The following is a 14,357-nucleotide window of genomic DNA, read 5'->3' on the forward strand; positions in this document are numbered from 1 at the left end:
AGTGTAAGGACACCCGGCGGCTGTGCAGACAACTGCGCACCCTTGACTGTAAAGCAGAGATCTTGTCCTCCGTCACGAAGATCCTTTGCTGTCCCGAGTCCAATAAGGCTCCAAGATGCAGAATCCTCCGAGACGGGATTAGAGTGGACTTCTGCCAGTTGATTAGCCAGCCGTGCCGTTGCAGCAGTGCAATGGTCAGGTCCAAGTGGTGTAACAGGAGCTCTGGAGATCCTGCCACCAATAACAGGTCGTCCAAGTACGGCAACATGCGGACTCCTTGCAGCCGCAGAGAAGCCGCCATGACCGCCATAGCGTCCTGTATGTCCAATGACACCATGTAGTCCCCAGGTTCCAGCGCCAGAATGATGGACCGTAGGGTCTCCATCCGAAACTTCGGGACCCGCAAAGACTTGTTGAGTGCTTTGAGGTTGAGAATCGGACGATATGACCCATTGGGTTTCTGTACCAAAAATAGATTTGAATAGAAACCCTGGCCCCTCTGGGAGAATGGAACAGGCACTATAACTCCAGCCTGGAGCATAGTGTGCAATACCTTCCGCAGCTCCGTAGCCTTGTTCCGGTCTGATGGTAGACCCGTGGTGAAGAATCGAGCCGGGGGTCTGTGCCGGAAGGAGAGGGCTTACCCGTGAGAGACCACCTCCAGAACCCAAGTGTCTGTCGTAGTGAACGACCAACACCGGGAGAACTGCAGCAGGCGGCCTCCCACCCTGGGATCCCCCAAGGGGAGACCCGGACCGTCAGGCCGCAGGCTTGTCATCTGGCTTGGGGGCCGGACGTCTGGTACTCCATGCCTGTTTCCGGGGCTTGACCGATTTCTTAGGGCCAGCCTGTCGAGGAAACGACTGTGGTTTGGGCCTGCCCTGGGCCCTAGATGACCGAAAGGACGATGGTCCAGAACCAGAAGGAGCAGCGGCCGACGGGAGACAAGCAGATTTGGCTGCCGCCAGCGTGGCCACAATCTTATCCAGATCCGGACCGAAGAGAACTTCTTCGGTAAACGGCAACGCTTCCAGACCTTTCTTGGATCTGCGTCCGCCTTCCAGGATCGCAGCCACAAGGTGCGACGAGCAGCTACCGCTGCTGAAGAAATTCTAGACACCAGAGTACTAATGTCTAGAGCCGCCTCGTTGATGTAGGTGGCCGAATCACGGAGATTGCCAATCAACTCCGCTTGTTCGGCCGGACAGTCGGATTCAAAAGAAGCCTCTAATGAATCCGCCCAGCGCTCCATCGCTCTGGCAACCCAGCAAATGGCCATAGCCGGCCGTGCTGCCCCCCCTGCAAGGGAATAAGCGGACTTCAGGCAGATTTCTACCTTGCGGTCCGTAGCATCCTTAAGGGAGGACATGGATGGCATCGGCAATGTGGCACTACGGACAAGACGGGTCACGTGAGAATCCACCTGTGGAGGGGATTCACACTTAGCAAAATAATTATCCGCGAACGGATAAGCCACCGCCAGGCGTCTCTGCGGCTGGTATCTTTTGCCAGGTTGTTTCCACGCCTCCTCTAAATGGTCCACCAACTGACCCGAAAGAGGAAAGACTGTGGCATCGCCCTTCACATCTTTGAAAAAGGCATACTTAGATTTAGCCGCTGGGGGAACTTCGTCCTCAATCACCAAGGCTGTGCGGACCGCCCGAATAAGTCCAGGAATATATACTTTGGACTTAGCATCAGCGTCCTTAGTATGGAAAGGTTCCTAATCGTAAGGATCCAGAATCTTCCCATCATCAGACGTCCCTTCGTCATCCTCATAAGGAGCGGACAGAGACGCCACCGGCCTTTTATGAGGCCGCATCACAGACTCCCCTTGCAACACATCCGACAAGTGCTGTAAAGAACTCGTCAGGGAGTTAACCCACGCTGGCTCCTGAGAACCCGGGAGCGGGGAAATAGGGAGACTGTGGGGTACCACCAATTGTCGTGGGAACCCCTGCATGGGTGACGACACCACAGACTGCTGGGACAAACCCATCGGAGTAAACGCGGGCTGCGGAGCTAACTGGCCCACTAAAGCTGTTAACGCCTGAGCGAAACAAGCCCAGGGCGGCTCCTGTACCGGTGCTGTAACCGTAATAGGCCGCGCCATGGACAAACACTGCCGGCAAAGGCCCTCCGCGCTACCCTCCCCCTCCGCTAACGGTACTTTGCACGTGGTACACTGTAGCCAGAGGGGAAAATCACTTTCAGACATGATGGCACCACGTATGTGACCTCTCTCACCAATTAAGTATTAAATAGGCGAGAGACCACCCTGCAGCACCGCACCGCAAGGGCTTTAGCAGAAAGAACAGGGACAGTAATAAAGCTGACAGTTTAGAGAAGAATAGTTACAGGCAGCGCTAGCACAGTCACATACAATGCAGAGAAATAACAATTCCTGCACTAACAGCGCTGATCACTCAACTACACAGACACAGGGCCTGGTAGGACACAGCGCTGCATACACAGACCTGAGCCACGGCGGAGGAGAGGTATGCGGGGGGACCCAGACCACGATGCTTCCTTCCAGACTTCCAGCAGCGTTCACCATGCGTTGCAGAGAAGATGGCCGCCGAGGAGCAGAGAGAAGCTGGCCTGGGGGAGGAGCGCTGACACAGGACCAGTCAGCACAGTGCAGAGAGGGCTGTGTGCAGCGGGGGAGGCGCCGGCTGTGAGACAGGGAAGGCGCGCTCCCCTGGCATGCATTTAACCCCTGGGACGCCGCAGCGCTACCGCTCTGCTGCGGTCCGCTGTCCCAGGGGGTAGTGGAAGCGCAGGTTGGTCGCCTGGCTCCACGCTGCAGCCAGTCCCCAGGGAGCCCCCTGCCTGGGGACTTAGGACCATGTGATCAGCGGGGACCCACCGCGGGACCCCGCTGCTTACCTCTGTCCCCCTTGAATCCGGCCATGGTCCGGAGCATCTGGGGTCACCGCTAGCTGTGACCCCAGACGCCCACCAGCATCCCCGGATCAGTACCGGCGTTCTGGTACCGGCGGGGTGTAGGGAAGACAGCATGGACGTCAGGACTGACTGTCCATGCTGTTCATCCAGATGTGCAGCCACAGCTGCATGAAGAAAAAGCTTCAGGGGCTCTTCTAGCCCCCACTCCAACAGGTGCACCCGACTCCGGCCGGGCACCAAACTAAACTGAGGTGCCTTGGCCCGGGGGCGGGGTATAGGAGGGGACCTAGTGCATCCTGGGAGGCTGAAAGCTTAACTCTTTGGTGCCCTGCGACTGACGTCACACCTATACCCCAAGGTATCCTGTGGATACCCTATGGACCCTGAAGTAGAAAGGGCTGTTTTTATAGGTAGAAGACCTCTGTAGTATGGTACTAGAGGGTTTATGCAATTAATTCAGGTATATTATAACATTTAGAATATGTGTTAATGAATGGCTGTTTATTAAAAAAAATAGTATTATCTGCCTTGTAAAGAAGATAATGTAGTTTATATTCCTTTGCTACCCACTGACATATGTTTTTTTTTTTAATTCCCAGGTTTTTTTAATCTGTGCCTTAGAAACTCCACCTTTCACTTTCTTGATTATCGCTAGTTTTTCCTTTACTATGGGAGGAAAACCCCACAAATTCACCTATGTCAAATAAATGTGCCATGTGGGAGGGGAATTTACCCTGCACTACATCTGAAACAATGTTATAAAAGTCCTATCTATTACCGGAGCGCACTATATTATATAAATACTGCAAGTAAATCAAAATAGATATGCCCACGGCCGATTAATTAAATTAATGTGCTAAACGATATTGCTGATTGACATACTAACTAACAGGTGCATGTCATAGCATCCAGCAGCCGGGACTATAGTACTCACTGTTAGGATGGCAGGGCAGTCCCATAATAGCCACATATTTAGCTGGATATATTTAGATGCTAAAATGTAACAGACAAAAATTAAAGTGCAACTACTTTACTTTGAACATTTCTCATGCAAATAACATAAATAAAATCTATTTTTGTCATAGAGATAGATCAACGAAGGACTTAATTTTGACATAACACAAGGTCATCTTATAACACACACATTCCGCGGCACATATCCTAACTCACTGCTCATGCTCCTTCCTCACTATCCACCCCATCAGTGTCGCCCCTGTCTGTCTGCCCCCCTCCTTTAGAATGTAAGCTCTCATGAGCAGGGTCCTCGTCCCTCATGTGCTTTGCCTCCCCTTACTTATACTATCATTTACTCCTAACTCCCCAATTAGCACCTAACACTTGGTTGCTAACGCCCTGCTGCTTGTGCTATGCATCAATGTTTATAAACCATGTCCTTGTCCTGCATTGTTTTGTACTACTATTACTGTTTTTCTTGTGTGCTCATTTATGTACTGTGTAAGGCACTGTGGAACCTTTGTGGCACCATATAAATAAAGGATAATAATAATATACTTGGCAAGAGTGACTTTTTAACTATTTTACAGATATGCATGATCCTAATCCACAAATTATCCTAGTAACTTTTTCCATTAACATTTAATTACAATAAATACTCACTTTAATGAGTACCAAGTCTGAGTCTGGTTGGCAATTTTACCCCTGATGTATTTGTCATAGCACTATGAAACGCATCAGTAATGTCACCATATACCTGCTAGGTTTTTGATTAATTTAATTCACAATTTTTGAAAAAGTATCTTATTAGATCTGAAATGCGTTGATGATTAATATTACCTGCGAGGAGTCTTTGACATTGCCATTCTTCATTTCTACTTACACGCTGCATGCTGGAGTTAGTCAGCTGAAGTCCAGACCACTCTCCTTGTGCAGCAGCATGACACACGTGGATATTACAAGAGCTCTCTGATTCTGATTGGGAGATATTTCACGCACACACTTGACACAAAGTGGAGATATGTTGGAGTTTGCTGCCTTTGTCCCGTATTTTGGACTATCACCATTGCTGTAAGTACAGCTAAAGTCACAGGATATTTCACAGCCATATATTGTTGTCCCAGCTAATGGGCCTGATTTAGAGTGAAATGTAATGCCAAAGTTCACGTAGTTGAGTGATATTTTTTTGCTACTGCATGAGTTAAAATCCCTAAAAATCTGTACAGCGCATGCGGTGCACAGTGTGTACACACAAAGGTGCTGTTCCAATTGAGACACACGGTATTAGAAATGTCTTGGAAATTATGGGCAGTGACAAGGAGGTGGCTTAGCGCACGGGTGGAAATGGTCCATCTTCTGGGCGTGTTGTAGAAGTCTTGTGGGTGTGTCGGTGATAGTGGTTGCGTACATAGACCCCCAACTGCTTACACAGGAGGCCATACTCAGACGGAGAAGAAGTGCCTGCCATGAGGCTGGTGCAAGTTTTGATGGTGTGACTGATGGTGCATCTAAAGATGCACCAATTAGTATTTCAGCGCCTATGGACGCTGAACAGTGGGCATCTTAGCCCTTGCACAGTTGAACACACAGCTGTACACCAGGGAATGACTTTGTAGTGGCATTTGCATAAAGTCACAGTAGCGCCTTTGTCCACTTCTGAAGCAGCCCCAACATCTCCTCATATGGGACTGTGATTGTTTCAGAGCTTTTATACATTTAATAGTGGGATTGTGGTTTTTTTTTTTTTTTGACACAGGTACAGGTATGAGCATCTTTTGGCAGTTATTTTTGTTCTTCTACTGCTCACATGCCTCATAATTGTTTTTATTATTTTGATATATGCATTTAGTTATTGTATGCAATTTTTACATTACAACTATTAATGTTACAGTTCACGCACGGTTGTGTAAGACCTCTAGAACCAGGGAGAGGATCTGCCACCAATAACAGCCACCCGCTGATCCCTTAGTGAATTATTTACACACCGGTACTAAGGTGGCCACCTGGATTTACGCCTCCAGCAGTGGAGGCTTGCACAACAAGAGACCGCAGGACTGCAGACTAGGACAAGACAGGACAGTGATGTGGCAGTCCTTCCACAACTGGCTAACTGGAGTGAAGCTGCAGGTAATAGTATGGAAACAGGCGTAATGGACAGGATACACCAGCAGTGACAGATAATGGGTCTCAGGAATGTCCAGGGACAGTGGTGCAGCTGGGAAGCAGTATGGAGAATGGTGGTAGCACGGGAGCTACTTGGTATGGCTGGGAAGCTGTATGGAGACTGGTGGTAGCACGGGAGCTACTTGATGCGGCTGGGAAGCTGTATGGAGAATGGTGGTAGCACGGGAGCTACTTGGTGCAGCTGGGAAGCCGTATGGAGAATGGTGGTAGCACGGGAGCTACTTGGTGCAGCTGGGAAGCCGTATGGAGAATGGTGGTAGCACGGGAGCTACTTGTTGCAGCTGGGAAGCCGTATGGAGAATGGTGGTAGCACGGGAGCTACTTGGTGCGGCTGGAAAGCCTTATGGAGAATGGTGGTAGCACGGGAGCTACTTGGTGCGGCTGGAAAGCCTTATGGAGAATGGTGGTAGCACAGGAGCTACTTGCTGCGGCTGGGAAGCTATATGGAGAATGGTGGTAGCACAGGAGCTACTTGGTGTGGCTGTGACAGCCGAGATGAGATGCAGGCTATGATGCGGCCTTGCAGGTCATGGTGCGGCTATGACAGCCAAGAAGAGATGCAGGCTATGATGTGTCTGGAGCAATATGGCAGACAGGTGAACTCTGGCATGACAGGAACACAGGCAGGAAGCAGACTGAAATGGCTTGGCTGGACTCTGGAATGAAAGTGTCCCAGGCAGCAGCAGGGTAAATATCACAGGCAAATACTAAACAGACAGATTAGTGCAGGACACTGGAACTAGGAGAGACCGGCAAAAGTTCAGACTTCAGAGACACATGCATACACTGGTTGTCAGACAGTATAACTGGCAATGAGAGCAGGGCTGGCTGTAACTTAAAGGAAGCAGGGTCCAATCAGAACCAACTCCAGGAGAGTAATTTCTAATCAAAGGCATGTGTGTACCTGCTCTGCAGAGAGACAGCTAGTTAATTAGTGAACACATGAAACAACACACACACAGACAGACATGAATGACAGGCTATGAATAGACACAGACAAGACAGGATTTCCAGCTTCCTGCAAAAAGCCAGAACAAGGACAGGACATGATGTACATGTCATGTAAATGTACATCCCAGTACCAACTATGACTGGGAACTGCCATGAAGACGATTTGCTAACCGCAAATCCTAACAATTATAAATTGATATTTCTATACAGCTATGGCTGATATGTGGATTTTTTTTTGCCAAGGAAAATTTTATTGGATTGTACTATTGTGTCATGGTCCTGCGGACCGACCCTCCAGATACGCCAATCTGAGAATCGCCGTCCATGACTTTTACAGGTTACCACCACCAGCAGAAGAATATAATGCCAAAGCATAAGGTGAGCTTCTGCTCTCACCTGCATACACAATTATCAATACTTAGAAAAATAGGTAACATGAGCCATATGAGGTCTTGGGTCATAAAAACACAGATCCAGAACTATAATTAATGTTTATTTCAAGAATGTATTCAAAGCTTATGTACAAAAAGTTACAAAGAATATAATGTTAAAAAAATTACAGTTACTCACACTTTCCAGAAAATAAAACAAAATAATTAAAAGGGAGAAACAAACCATTTGGACCACGGGATGAGGCCTTCCCAGTGATGAATTGGGGATCATCTGTATCCTACTGATAGCCTACCGATAGCCTCATGCAGGATGAACAATGGGCCAGGGTTGACTCACATTTTATGCCTGCTTTTCCATGCACCCCCTCCCTGGGGATGATTTTAACCTTTTTCAGCACAGAGTGGGTTGTTTAGCTGGCTGAAACTCAGGGTTTCCTGGCCCCCTGAACAGGGGTTCTTTAATTACACATTCAGCCCTATTTGAAGTTTGGGAAACAGGCCTGGGTCAATACACATGCCCAATGACTAGCTGCGGAGATTCACACCTCCGGAAACTGAGTGTCTCCCTGGTCCATCCATTCTTTTGATCACTGTCCCCAAACAGAACACAGGTCTCTTAGTGACTGTTTTAGCAAGGGCCTGGCCAGCTGTCATATAATTTCACAGACATATTTCTTTTATGCCACTGATTCAGGAAGACAGACCTTCTTACAACCTCACTTGCCGAGCTTCAAAGGGGACTAGTCCAGAGGGGTTTTGTTACCTTTTCATACACCAGACCTCATGATGATTATAGTACACAGACCCTTACAAGGATTCTTACATTCAACTTTACAAGAGCGAAAAAATACGTTATTACCAATACAATTTGCAGTTATGCCCATTCTGATGTGAAATTAGCTTTTCCGCTACACCTTCCCCTTTAAGATCAGAATGGGAGCAGTGACACTTCATGCCACGGTCTACCATGCTGTATTCTGACAGCTGTCATTACCCTACTTGAATAAGCTGCTGTCGTCTCCCTGTTGAGACAGACCATCACAGTTGCCATGTTGAGACCCCCTTCGGTGCTGGATGGTGAAGTTGTACTGCAGCAGTAACAAACTCCATCTGAGCAACTTTCCATTGTCACCAGACACACAGTGTAACCAGCTTAATAGATTATGGTCCGTTATCACCGTGAAATCACGTCTGTACAGATAGGACTGCAGTTTCTCGAGGGCCCAGACTATTGCGAGACACTCCTTTGCATATACTACCTCATGAGGAAGCAGCTTCCGGAATAAAAAACATAATGGGGTGTTCCCACCTTGGTCATCAACCTGACTGAGCACAGTCCACAGCCCAAAGTTAGAGGCGTCTGTTTGCACTATGAACCTGCATCGGAAGTCAGGTGTCTATAGCATCGGTGCTTCAGACAGGGCTGTTTTCAATGTGCAGAAGGCCTGTTCACAAGTCTCAGTCCAGTGTACCAATTGGGGAAGCTTCTTTTTTTGTGAGATCTGTCAGTGGCCTCGCATTTATGCTGTACTGGGGTACAAAGTTGCGATTTACCCTGCAGTCCCCAAAAAAGACATGACCTGTTTCTTGGTTTTAGGGGATGGCCATGTAGCAATAGCTTCCACCTTCCCTGGCTCTGGACGGAAGTTACAGCCTCCTACTCTGTGCCCCAGGTACTGTACCTCTTGCATTCCAAGCTGGAACTTCTCTGGTTTGATGGTCAGGCTGGCCCTAGTGATTTGTTATAATACATCATCCAAATGGATCAAATGTTCCTCCCAGGTCTGACCGAATACCGCAATGTCATCCAGGTACGCAACCACGTGCCCCTCCCGGCCCTCCGGTAGGTCATTAACCAGGCGCTGGAACGAGGCTGGGGCATTTTTCATCAAAAAAGGGCATGACTAAGAATTCATACAGCCCAAATGGGGTGATAAAGACAGACCGCTCACGGGCCTCGGGTGACAAAGGGAACTGCGAGTACCCTCGGCTGTGATCCATGATGGTAACATATCATGCCAAGGCCAGCTTGTTATGTTCTGGGTTGTTTGTGGACCCGGGGTGGTAGCAGGAGCGATCACAGAAGCAGATTTGAAAATAAAACTAGGATCTTTAATAAGTGCTTGAGTAGACATATAATGTGGCAGTATATAAAAGTCCAGGAATATATAAATGTGCACAAGAGTTCTGTGGTGGGAGCAAAAGGGTTAATGTCCAAGTAGAAACAATTAGAGCTGTCCAGGTGTGCAGGTAGTGAAACTGAAAATAATCAAGCCAGGTTTGCAGATAGTGAACTGAAAATAAACAAGCCAGGTTTGCAGGTAGTGAACTGAAGCGCAGGATGTCAGCAGGCTCAGGCACTCAGGTATGGGCAAGGGTGATGGAGGAAGCGGGGTAGTCCAGTGGGAGCTAGGAGCTGACAGGCAGACTGGCAGACAGCGAATTCACAGGAACAGGAAAGCACAGAGAACTCCCTCTCAGCTAGGCTGAGATACATGTTGCACTGGCAAAGAAGGAAGGCACTGACCCTTCCTAAATACCCCATGCCGTGCTGTTACTGGCCAGAGGGAACATGTGACTCACCAGGATTGGCCAGCCGCATCACATGGCCAGAAGGCAAGATAGCGGCGCCCATGCCAAATGGAATGGAGACGCCGCCAGGCCTTACCAGTGCAGAGTGACAACAGGTCCGCACAACAACACGCGCAGCCAAAGCCCCCCGCCAGACACCAGCTCCGCCACCAGACAGCCCGCGCCACAATGACCTCACAGGTAACACTCGCCTAGCGCCATGCTGAAATACCCTGGCCGTGACAGTACCCCCCCCTTTTGGGGTGGCCTCAGGACACTCACCAGGCTTCTCCGGATGGGCAGAATGGAATCTCCTGATGAGCGTGGGAGCGTGGACATCACGAGCATCGTTCCAGCAATGTTCCTCTGGACCGTAACCTTTCCAGTCCAGCAAATACTGTAGATGACCTCTGCGTAGACGAGAGTCCAAGATCTGGGCGACCTCAAACTCAACACCTCTCTCCGTCTGGACTCGAGGAGAAGCAGGTAGAGCACTATGGAATTTATTCAGGACCAGGGGCTTCAATAAGGAAATATGGAATGAATTAGGGATTTTTAGGTATGGGGGTAACTGTAGACGATAGGCCACTGGATTAATGACTTCTGTTATGGAGAAGGGACCGATGAAGCGTGGTGCAAATTTCATAGAAGGAACCCTCAGACGAAGATTCCGGGTGGATAACCAGACCTGGCTTCCAACTTGCATGCGTGGAACTATTCTACGCTTCTTATCGGCCTGGGTCTTATAGCGAGAGGATGCCTTCAACAAATCAGACCGTACTTGAGTCCAGATGGCAGCAAAATTCCGCACCGTGTCCTCCACGGCCGGAACATCGAAAACAGGCAGGCTTCGAAATTCGGGAACACGAGGATGAAGGCCATATACAACCTGAAATGGCGTTTGGTTAGTTGATGAGTGGTAGGAAGCATTATGTGCAAACCCACGACAGCAAGGCAGCCCAATTGTCCAGGGAAGATGACATAAAAATTCTTAAGAAAGTCTCTAGATCTTGATTAACTCTCTCGGTGGAGCCGTTGCTTTGCGGATGGTAGGCCGTGGAAAAGTTTAACTTCACTTGAAGAACAGAACACAAAGCCCTCCAGAATTTTGCAGTAAACTGCACACCACGGTCAGAGACAATTTCAGCAGGAAGGCCATGTAGACGAAATATGTGTTGGACAAACAACTGTGCCAGGTCAGGGGCAGAAGGTAACTTCTTCAACGGTATATAGTGGACCATCTTAGAAAATCGGTCTATTACAACCCAGATAGTGTTGAAACCTTGAGAGACTGGCAGGTCTGTGACGAAATCCATGGAGAGATGCGTCCATGGACGTGATGGAGTAGGTAATGGAAGCAATTCCCCAGCTGGAGCTTGTCGTGATGATTTATGCTGGGCACAGGTGGAGCAGGAAGAGATGAACTCCATTATATCTGCCTTCATAGAAGGCCACCAATAGTGTCTTTTCAGGAACTCCAAGGTCTTCCGAGTGCCTGAGTGCCCTGCGAAGCGAGAGGAATGTGCCCAAGTGAGAAGCTGCTTCCTTAATTCCGGGGCCACAAATGATTTTCCCGTAGGAGGCTGAACTTGTAATGAGGCAAAAACTCTTGATTCCAAGACAGGGGTATTGCTTTGATTTTCAGATTGATCATCACAGAGGAGAGATCTCGATAGGGCATCAGTCTTCTGATTAAGTGCTCCAGACCGGAAGGTCAGGGTGAACTGAAATCTGGCAAAGAATATTGCCCAGCGGGCCAAACGAGGACTCACACATTGGAGGTTTTTGAGAAATAGGAGATTTCTATGGTCCGTAAATACAGTAAATGGAAACTTGGCGCCTTCTAGCAAATATCTCCATTCCTTCAACGCCAACTTTACAGCTAGTAGTTCTTGCTCACCTATGGCGTAGTTCCTTTCGGCAGGTGAGAATTTTTTAGAAAAGAACCCACACGGATGGACTCGGTTGTCCTCATAACGTTGAGACAAGACTGCTCCCACAGCTTCAGATGATGCGTCCACTTCCAACAAAAAAGGCCTGTCCGGATCTGGTTGTCGAAGAACTGGTGCTGAGATAAAGACCTGTTTTAGAAGATGGAAGGCAGACTCTGCCTCAGGTGACCATTGGGCAGGATTAGCACCTTTGCGGGTCAAGGCTGTAATGGGAGCCAGCAGTGTAGAAAATCCCTTAATGAAGCGTCTATAATAATTGGCGAAGCCCAACAATCTCTGGATGGCCTTCAGTGTCTGAGGTCGGGTCCAATCCAGAATTGCTTGTACCTTCTTGGGGTCCATTTCTAAACTTGAGCCAGATATTACATAGCCGAGAAAAGGTACACTGGGCACTCCAAAGACGCACTTCTCCAGTTTGCAGTAAAGGTGGTTTTCTCTCAAACGGGTCAGAACTTCTTTAACATGTTCTTGATGTTTAGCCACAGAGGGTGAAAAAATCAGTATGTCATCCAGATAGACAACAACCGAAACATATAACAGATCCCGGAAAATCTCATTAACGAAACTTTGAAAGACAGCAGGGGCGTTACACAATCCAAAAGGCATTACTAAATACTCGAAATGTCCATCTCTGGTATTAAAAGCGGTCTTCCATTCATCGCCAGCTCGGATACGAATGAGGTTGTAAGCCCCTCTCAGATCTAATTTAGAAAAAATGACAGAGCCCTTGACCCTATCAAACAACTCAGTAATCAGGGGAAGAGGGTATCGATTCTTTACAGTAATGTCATTAAGGCCTCGATAATCGATACATGGTCTTAGACCACCGTCCTTCTTGCCAACGAAGAAAAACCCAGCTCCGGCAGGTGAAGTAGAGGGGCGAATGAACCCCTTTGCCAGGTTGTCCCGGATGTACTCGGTCATGGCTTGAGTCTCAGGCAAGGACAGCGGATAGGTACGACCACGAGGTGGTATCTTATCAGGTATCAATTCAATTGGACAGTCCCATTCCCTATGAGGGGGTAAGATATTTGCTTGTTGCTCAGAGAACACATCGGCGAACATCTGATATTCCTTGGGAATGGCAGAAGAAACTAATGGAACTGTCTTTCTCACAGGTTGAATTTTTGGAAGACAGGATTTCTGACAGTCCATACCCCATGACAGAATCTGCATAGAACTCCAATCAATCCTGGGATTATGTTGACGTAACCAGGGTAGACCAAGAACAATTTCTTGAGAGGCCTCTGATATCACCAGGAATTTTAAGGACTCAGAATGAAGTGCTCCAATTCGGACCAATACTGGTTGAGTCTCTTTGGTGACTATCCCGTTAGTTAGAGGACGTCCGTCTATAGAAGTCAGAGAGATGGCATGGTTGAGAGACAAACAAGGAATCTGAAATTTATCTATGAAACTAGACGTTATGAAATTTCCGGCTGCTCCCGAGTCAAGTAGAGCAGTAGCAAAGACAGGTTTGGGTTTAAGATCAAAGGCTAGGGTAATCGTGAAATCTTTAATTTTTGGAGACGGGTTCATAACTCCTAACTTGATGTCTCCAGGGTCAGTTAGGATTTGGCATTTCCCGGTTTACGGGGGCAGGAGATCAGCAGGTGACCGGACTCTCCGTAGTACAGAAAGAGGTTCTTTTGCATTCTTCTCTGACGTTCTTCTTTGGAAAGGTGTGTATGATTCACCTGCATAGGCTCCTCTTCAGTAGGAGAAGGAATGGGTCGGGTAGAAATGGAGGGGGTAAATGACCTTTGCCGGTCAGTTCTGTTTTTTTCAGCCTGATGTTCCCTGAAGCGTAGGTCAACTTTGATACACAACGAAATCATGTCGTTCAGATTAGTAAGAAGCTCTCGAGTGACTAGATCATCCTTTAGTCGGTCTGACAACCCATGCCAGAAGGCCGAGGTGAGGGCTTCCTCATTCCATTTGAGCTCTGATGCTAAAATTTGAAATTGCACGGCATATTGACTGACAGGACAGACCCCTTGTCTCAGTGTCATGATGTTTGATGATGCTGATACAGTACGCCCAGGTTCATCGAAAATCGTCCTGAAGGATGACACAAAGCCTGCGTAATTATCCAGCAGCGGATCTGAGCGCTCCCAGAGTGGGGAAGCCCATTCCAAGGCCTGGCCGGATAACAGAGAGACTATATAAGCCACCTTAGTTCTTGCAATTAGAAAGTTGTCAGGCTGCAGGGTAAAATGTATGTCACACTGATTTAGGAATCCTCGGCAGAGTTTAGGATTGCCGTCAAATTTATTTGGTAAAGGAAGACGTAAGCGGGGAGATGATCTGCCTCCTGTATTCCCAGACGCTGATGCGGATGTAGATGCTGGTACTTCAGGGGTAGAAAAGGAAGTTTGCAAACTATCCTGTCGCTTGGACATCTCTTGCAGAAATTTAGCCATCTGATGCTGCACGTTTTCCAGAT

The sequence above is a fragment of the Taudactylus pleione genome, unplaced genomic scaffold (genome assembly GCF_031769625.1).
Source record: "Taudactylus pleione unplaced genomic scaffold, aTauple2 ptg000501l, whole genome shotgun sequence".
Classification (NCBI taxonomy): Eukaryota; Metazoa; Chordata; class Amphibia; order Anura; family Myobatrachidae; genus Taudactylus; species Taudactylus pleione.